Source organism: Sceloporus occidentalis, unplaced genomic scaffold (assembly GCF_023333645.1).
Source record: "Sceloporus occidentalis isolate IW3139 unplaced genomic scaffold, rSceOcc1.0.p SCAF_49, whole genome shotgun sequence".
NCBI classification, from domain to species: Eukaryota; Metazoa; Chordata; class Lepidosauria; order Squamata; family Phrynosomatidae; genus Sceloporus; species Sceloporus occidentalis.
In genome coordinates this window covers 219338-228579 of record NW_028317029.1, presented here as the reverse complement: position 1 = coordinate 228579, position 9242 = coordinate 219338, and the positions used below count along the sequence as shown (strand labels likewise).

Sequence of the window (9242 nt, the reverse complement as noted above, 5' to 3'; positions counted from 1 at the left end):
TGTATTAAGCGCTGGGTAAATCGTTGGCACTATATAAATAAAAGATAATAATAATAATTATAAGTGAACCTTTTTTTTTAACAGCAGCCAACTGACGCAACAAACAGCTGTTATCAGACTGAATAGAAGTGAAAAGCTGGAATCTGCTCTGTATCCACAGCAATTAATAATCTTATTATATAACTGAGCAGAAACAAAACCTGTTACGTTGTTTATACCGACAAAAGGAGTCATTATTTCTAATAGATCTCAGCGGCACATGCAAAGTGCTGCCCCCTGCAGTATGTTGGATGTATTACTGAGTTATTGATTCCCTGCTGGTCAGCAACAAGTGAAATGGGATGCGTTCCTGGGAGAACGGCCAGGTTATGTTGGCGAAAGTGCATGCAGGAGAGGGCACAATTAGCATGGTTTGCCTAGGGCACAAGGAACCCCCACAGACAATTTGTGCTTTACACACAATCCCTAACCCTAGGCTTATCCCTGAGCTGAAACCTGCCAACAAAGGAACATGTTCCACTCGCTTTACCAAAACAAAAAGTGAGTGCGTTAAAAGTTACATCCGCACTGCCTTATCTACCAGAAAGCAGACGTTTAACGTAGAAAACAAGCTGTTTTCAGGGTAGACTAATTTAGACCGTGTCCACGTGAGACATTTTTGTTGGCTGGATCTGTGATGATCTGGGCCAACGCCAGCTTCGCTAGATGCCAATATCTGCCAACACCCACTGCTGACTCACGAGAGCGCTGTGGGAAAACACAAGGCAATTAAAAAACTCATATACTTTGGTTTATGTCACACGCCTTTACTTTGAACGAGTAGCAGACGTGAGGCACACAGTGGGATTATTCAAGTGCGCTTATGGTCAGATGAAAGCTCCTGTGTTGACCTGTGGAGTCACGTCACATATCCTTTAAGATGTTACCCCATAAAAGCCCTCACTCTCCATTATTATTACCCCCTATTATTTAATAAATGTAAAATATCACATGATGTAGCAAATGGCTTTTAGGCATTAGAACAGACCATGGCCGCTTCTCCAGCTACTCTGGACTGTGTTGCTTGCCGAGATCACTCCAGGGGTCTTCCTCAATTAAGAACATTAGCGTTAAAGTGCGTATGATGGCTGGAGTGTTTCTTTAATTGTTTTCTGGAATGTGTGCCAGTAAGTATTCTACGCAATACCCAGGACAAAAATTCTTTGCACAATATGTATTTAACCACCTCGGGGCAGTACTTGACTCTGTACTCCTCCATGGCTACCTCTTTTCTTGAGGCCCTGGATCTCACGGCTACTTTGCTGAGAATCTCCTCTTTGCTGGCAGGCAGTCTCTTGTCACTTTGCTTAGGCTGAGACTGGATCCTGTCTCTTCAGCTAGCTCTGCACTCCTTCAGAGCAGATAATATGGGACTGATGTCTCACACAGGGACAGTCTCTGCTTCTTCTGAATTCTCTCCACTCTCTGCAAATCCTTCTTTTTGAGGGATAGTCTGTCTCTGCTTTAAAGACAGAGCCACATGGCATCTCCTCGCTCCCCACAGCTCTCCCCAGCTCTCCCCTATCCTCCAGTTCATATACAGAGCGGTCTTATCGGATGGGATGCTGGCTTCTCCCACTAAGCTTAGTAAGGCTTCCCACCAGTCCCTGAGCATTCTGATTGTTGTAGTCTCTGGGGGGGTCACATATATGTAGCGCTTCCAGCAATAATGATGATTCACGGACCCCGAGCTAATCTTTAAAGGTAAAAAAAATGTAGCACAATACAAAATGTTGGCACCTTTAATTAATACCCCTATGTAGGGAAAACAGTTGTACCTTACATATTATAATGGGCAGGGTTTAAAATATATATATATGTAAATGTTGTGTTTATCTTGTATGGGTTTCAGTTGGTATCAAGGGGATCTGTACACATTTTACCTGCTGGTTTAGCTTAATTGAACCTACTTTTTCAATTGCTTTGATTGTAATTGGCTGCCCAGAGATTTGCTTTGATCATTTAAACTTTAATAATAAAAATAACTACAACAATAATACTTCTGATACTTATTAATACATCAATACTTACCTAGTTTTATCTTACAAAGTAAAAAGGTGCCAGCATTGCAAAGGTTATTTTTAAATCCCTTTTTAACTGTTTTAGCGCTTTAATAGGATCTGCCCGTTTAGCTTAATTTAACCTAAGTGTTCAATTACTTTGATCTCACTTGGCTGCCTAGAGGTTTCCTCTGTTTTTTGATGCTTTGATCAGAAGCAGTGATTTTTTTTATTGAACATAGCATATTGTTCGGAGATACAAGGTAGCATGCGCGAAACATGTATACCAGGTCGAGCAGTTAGCGCATGTTACTCGACTGTGTGCTTGGGGTTGAATCGCTGAGTACTTTGCTACAATTTAGTGATTCTGCACAGGAGTGGGGAAACTATATGGGTCTTTGGCCAATTATTTTGTCCTTTATGGCTCTAGAACACTGCCGGGGCCAGACTGGGGTAGAAAAGCTGCTCTGGCACTTCGAGGCCAGCGGCCACTGAATCATGTACATGTAGCCCCGAGCTGGATATGCACTGCCCCATGCTGTGCTCTTACACTGCCTGGGGACTCCAGGTGAAGCACCGCTTAGCCAGGTCACCACAGAGAAAAGCTGGGCCGCCGGGGCACCATTGCAGCACGTTTTCAGTGGGACCGCCCATTGACATCAGCAGGGCCGCCCATTGACATCAGTAGGGCCACTCATTGACGTTAGCAGGACCACCCATTGACATCAGCAGGACCACCCGCCAACATTAGGGGACTGCCCACCAACATCATCACAGCAGCCAACTTAAGTCTGGGTAGCCGGAGTCTGGATGTTCCAAGGTATGACTATAGGTGGCCCGTGTAATCTGGCACCGACCTACAGGATAATTGCCAGATGGCCAGACCGGGCCTGGATTCACCAATACCCGATAAACATTTTGAGTGCCTACAAAAGAGGGATGTCAGAAAAGGAGGGCCTGGAGGATTTGGGTCCCAGAGAGGGACTGTTCTTCTCTCCGATTCCTTCTCTACTTATTTTTTCTTATTTCAATATAGATGCTGTCCTTATATGTTTCTCTCTATGACTGCAGTGCTAAATATGTTATTGTACTTTCCATTGCACTTCATATACCATAGCTGGTTGTACTGCAGGCCAAACATTCCTTCTCTAAATGGAATGTTTCGAAAGCGATCGAGTATTTATACAGGGACAAGAGTGAACCTTTTCAGAAGAGAATCCTTATTCAAAAGCTTGCTAATATAAACACCCATTGCACAGAATAAACCCATTTAAGGACCTCTGCTTTTATTACACACCCTATATTTTTTTTTTTATAGGAATGTCTTTTTGCACTCGAGTATCAAACTTTTGAACCATTTGGGCTTATTGGCTGGACTCATGAGAACTCATCGCAAGCTTCAACCAACATGTGATGAGATGGGGTGATGTTATGACCGCAGGTAACTGGTCAGGCAGGAGTCTCTGTGTAGCGAGAGCTTCAGGCTTAAACCGCAGCTTGGGGCAGGCAGGTGTAGATGCGCCCGGTTGCAGGCCGCTGAGCAGTCTGGCAGAATTGGCAGTCGGAAACGGAGTCTGGGGAAACTGGCAGACAGAGAGTCAACGGTCTGAAGCAAGGCAGCAGGCAGGGGGGACCGGCAGACGACAATGACAACTGAGTCAAAGGAGATGAAAGTCAAGCCAAAGTCATTTACGTAGAGGAACAAGTACATGGGACCAAAGGAAGGAAGGTCCAAGCCATAGGTCAAAATCTGGATAACCACAATCAGGCGAGGTATGGAGGGCAAAAACATGATCGCAATCAGAGTCCAAGAGATCAAAACCAGGAGATACATAGAACGACCAAACAGGATCCACAATAATGCAGGGCCAAGAAGTACAATGTGCAAGCCAGGAGCAACCCCGGTTAGGAATGCCCTTGTTTACTGGATGGGCATCATGCGTGTCTCTGGTTCCTGTCACACAAGACAGGGACATGGAGGAGACAAGAATCTCAACAACGATCGCTTCTCGGCCTTTTTGGCTGAGATCAAGTGTAGTATCTGTTTGTTCTTATCAGTTTAATATCTGATACGTCCCCTATCTGGGGACCATATATTAAATGGATTTTTAGAACAGGGAGATGGAAGAAGAGCTTGCTCTGTCCACTCCACGCATTGACCTGGTATTGCAGTACCTCCAGAATCTCAACAACCAGAGAGCCTTCTGGTGGCATCACCCATAGGTGAATGGTCAGCCGTAATCAGGGTCTCTGGTTCAAATCCCGTCATTCCTTACAGGTGATAAGATCCTGCTGTGCAAACTGTCAACCTGGGTAGGGACCCTTCATCACAGCTCGCTAGGATTTTGTGTTATGCCACTGACAAGAACCATGGCTTGTCAGGAGATGAAGGTTTTCTGAATGAAGCCACCTGTACTTAAGCAGGAATTTCAGCTGGAATGTTACAGTGTCATTAAATTAGGGTAGAATACATGTACATTTGCTAAATCAGAAGATGACATGTTTGTCCTAACATGACATACCCCAGTTCTATGGGGACCAATCTCATAGTCAAAACATTATATATAATAAATATTAGAGCAGGCTAGATAGGCCAGTTGGAATAGGAATAATGCTTCCAAGAGCTTTAAAAAGGATAATGACTTTTTAAATTAATTTTAAAATGTGTATTTTTGTAATATTAATTTTTCTTTGATTTACTGGAAAATATAGCCCTCAAAATACCATATGTGGGCAGAATTTTGTCATTGCTTTATAATAACCTTGAGGTATTCGAGAGTCCTAAGCTGCTGCCAAACTTTAAAAATAAAAGCCTAATTAATAAAAAAAAGAGATTTCCATGGGTCTGTATTTGAGCAGCAGAGAGAATAACAAGGAGAAAAACATTTAACGCAGTGATGGTTATTTACAGAAAAATGAATTTACTGGCTAATGGATATTCCGTTTGGACTAACAATTTATCAAGTGATTTTATTGTGTCATTTACGTTTCTTTCCTGTTAAAGGGCATACATCCCAATATCGGTGCTGCCAATTTTTGCATTTATACCACCAGACTAACATGGCTGTCCTCAACAAGGTAACCGTGTGTGTGTATATGTATTATATTTCCATATATATATATATATATATATGTACATGCATGCATACATACATATACACACACTTACACACGGTACCTAAGTATATAAAGTACAGAACTTATTTTAATCCTGAATGTATTTTATTTTCTAGGCTACGTGCACCATTAGTTGGAATAAAATTACGCATGTAAACCCAAAATGAAAATCATGAGACTCTCATTAACAAAATCAGAGTCTCTCGAGGGATTAGTGCCACTAATGTAATCTCATCATGTACTCTGTGCAGACCGGCGCCTGATTCTAATTAATCTTCATGGCAATCGGCTGGCGGAGCAGTGGGACTGCAGGAGTGTAATTATTCGTTCCTGCATTTAACATAGAAATGGAGAGGACTCTAAAATAAGGAGGCCAGGAGAGAGAGAGAACCTTAAATTTTAGGTGAAAACAGGGGTTGCTCTATGTTTTTAAGGGTACTAAACATTTAGATTGGGGTCTTTTCCATATATATATATATATATATATATATATAAGCTGGCAGTGCAGGCGTAATGTAAAACTTCCTGTTTTGGGGGAGTGGCTTTATCAAGGGTTGGGGCTAGCCTTGATTAGCCTTTAAGTGGGTGGGGCATGTAGCAACCTGGGTGTGGAGCAGGCTTGGCCAAATTATGCCCCCCCCCCCACCCAGAGACTGAAGAATTGCTGCACTACACTGTACATTAGGGCCATAAACCGCTAGGGGTCCTCTGACCAAATAGGGGCCCTGAGTGGCGTCTTCATCTATTTACATGATTGACCACCACTGGGTGACAGCCTTACATTTTACCTATTATTTTAAGATCCCGAGCCCCCTTAGTACATTTATGGAATAAAATGTAATCCAATGTAATCAACTTCATGTTTTTAGTGCTAGGAAGTTCTGCCATTACTTATGGAAACTTATGGAAAGAGTCAGAAAGTTACAAACTGACTAAATACATGTTGCTTCTTTTTTTCTTCTTGCCCTAAAACCCACTGATTTAGCCCTAATTAAAAATAAAAAGTAGCATGGAAGGAACATAACCCATCCCGGAGCAGTGCGTTCTACCTACATAAGTGGAGTTTCTAGGCCAACAGATTTGCAACAACACAAAGTCTGTACTTGCAATGGCTAAAGGCACCCCAGGTGGCATGCGCTACGGTGCTCAGGCCGATGAATAGTCCCTTTTGATCTATACCATTATTGTAAACTGACACTGAATGTCATTATTTTTCCATGATCTGACCCTCCACCCCAATAAACCATTATGTTAAGTGTGGGTCCACCCTGTGTTAAAATCATACCAGCCTGATCCAGGACACCAATAAAATATTAATTAATAGAGAACATAAACACACTCAAACACATGCTAACACAAGATAATAGGCAGATGCAACAGTGTCACTGGAATAATGTCTGCTTTCCCTTGTAAAACATTCTTTCCTATATAAACAATGAGTTATTTATTGACAGCATACGCTGCACGCTATTACATACCATGCTCCAATATATACCACACAATTGTTTAAAGAGGCATTGGGTATTTTTCCTTCTTAGGTTGCCTTATTATTGTTTGTGTATTCAACTTTTGTTATTATTGATATAGCTTAGCAGATAAAACCCTTTCGTGCTTCTGATACCATGGTATGGTGGAGATCTTATTGTCCTTGGTGTAACCATTAGAAGACCCTTCTGCATTTTCTATGTTTTCTGGAACCCCCTGCACCCCCGGAGGCATTAAACATAATAGAGTGACACGTCAGAAAATAAGTAGGTCTAGCTGGTGTTTCAACATATTTCCCATTTACTATGTTGGTCCAAAATGGAGGTGGGCACTTGACCATTGCCAACCGAACAAAGGCCTGGCAAGGGACATGTTTTAAATCACTTATTTTGTATATGGCTTTAGATATTTTACATTTTAAATTAAATGCGACAGGCTTGACAGCGCCTAGGGGATGTGCCCTAGTTTTGTGAATTTAATACCGAGAACATGTCCCAAGGCCCCCCGGTTTCCATCAGTTCTGTTTAGTTTATAATGGAGCGGTTTTCCAAAAATGAACATAAGAAGCAGCAGAAGAACCACCACTGGTGTAGCAGGGTTCTTGAGTTTCTTTAAGATGGACACTTTGCATTGAGATCCAACAAGACATAGCGCCCTCAGAGGATTTCTCTCCGAAACGGACCTTCGTTCCTTGTCATGCGACCCGGTTATCACATCACCTGTTTGGCAGCATTCTGAATCGCGCAGGGTCTGTGGACTTTGAAGAATGGATCGTTAGTAAGGGATTAACCCAGTACTCTGCCTTTGTGTTCGAAAAAGAATCTGCCGGTATAGGGGCTCTCTCTCCCAAGCTAACTTGAAATTATCCCCCCATCGTATTGAAATCCCATCCATCTTTTCTTTTTCCTTTCTTTCCTTCTCTAGCTTCTTCTGGTTGCCCGCGCTCATTTAGTTTTCTACAGAATAATTTTCATATTCACAAACATTCATGATCAATATATCTACAAATGTTGTAATTATTCCAAGTGTTCCAGTTTTTCCAGAATATGCATGTGTTAGATTCTTTTAAGCACCTCGTTTTTTTTTGTTGTTTTGGTTTTTTTTTTTAAAGTTTTCCACGGAAATACGAACTAGCTACTAGTACAAGGCTAGAAGACAAGGGTGCCGCAATTATGTATGTATTTATTAGTACCGGTGGGAAGGACGCTATCAGAGCACAAGCCACGATTAGTCCAACAGAAGCCAGCCTTCTTTCGTTTAAAAAGTCTCTGAAGAAGGTGAAACTAAAATTAGCATAAATGTACAAAGTTCCATTTTTAGATTTTATTTTCATTTTTTTCCCCATTTTGATTTACACATTTGCATGATTAAAAATTAATGAAAACCACAAAATACCTTTCCTCCTTTTTTGTAATATCAGTGCAAAACAGAACAAAGAAACAAGAATTAAGAAAGACAGAAACAACGTAAATTCCAGGAGTCAACGTTCAAGCACAAATTTCCTAAAATGCCAATTACTTTTTTTGAATTTGATTAGGTTTACAGGTTTTTATACCCTGCGTAGACGGCACAGGACTGGGGAGGGGGGTGGCCGTAGCCAATGAGAAAGATAACTAAAGATAATCTAAAATACCAATTTATGGATTAGCGTCATGTGATCTAGTAGCGAAAGAATAAGCAGGGGAATGTAAAAATCACCGTAACTGGGAACTCTTGAGAATTTGCTTGGAGGCAAGTAAAAGCCACCGGCTTTCTCACTCAGATCTGCCCTCTCCCCATGCTTGTTCTGTCCTAATCCCAGATTCTTTTGGGGCTTAACCCAACGTGGCTAACCCCATCCCGTCAAACCAGACATACCCCTGTCCTGCCATCTATACCAAGTAAAAGAAGGAAAGCTCCAGTGGGCTAGCCCTACAAAGGTATAATAATCACTAGTGGAAAAAAAAATTATTTAATGGTTCATGACATGGAACCTATTTAAATAAATTGAACATGCTTAACCCTGAAACAACATTCAATGGAGGAAAATGAGAGAACATGCATCTTGTACCCTTTTCAGCTCCTTGTACTACATGAAAGCTGACAGCTCATTAGATCGAGATATATATATATGGAACTCCTATAACATACACTATATTTTACAATATTCCATATGCATAGCAGAGGTGGGAATTTAGTTTTTGGTAAAGAGCAACATTGTGTTTTCTGCATGTTGCGGTAGGTGGTATCAAACTTGACGTTTGAGTCATTTTACTACAATTTTTTTTTATTATTTTTTTTTTTTAAAAAGGGGTAATCAAAAGGCAAAGCCAATTAAAAATAAAAAGGTATATTATATATTAATAAAACCATTGTTTATTTTCAGCTAATCAACACATTAATCATGGGGAGCCACACACCCAATGAAGAGTTTGAGGACGACTGGAAAAAGCTTCTAGAGCAGATGTATGGAATTCTTAAAATGTGCCGTTCCAGCGCTCGGCTCCCACACCTGTTACAGATCTTTGACTCTTATCTACTGCTTTTTAACAAATTATCAAGTATGTAGGAAATATTTTGATCCTCAGTGCCTTTTTGAATACTGATATCGACCAAACAAAG

General features: G+C 41.2%; 1 non-coding gene across 1 annotated transcript; it reads left to right on the top strand.

Moving 5' to 3' along the window:
• Nucleotides 1-4040: 4040 nt before the first annotated feature.
• LOC149288801 (U2 spliceosomal RNA) lies at nt 4041-4236 on the top strand. The gene has a single exon (XR_016277392.1). It is a non-coding gene; the product is annotated as a U2 spliceosomal RNA (small nuclear RNA).
• The last annotated feature ends 5006 nt before the right edge of the window (nt 4237-9242 follow it).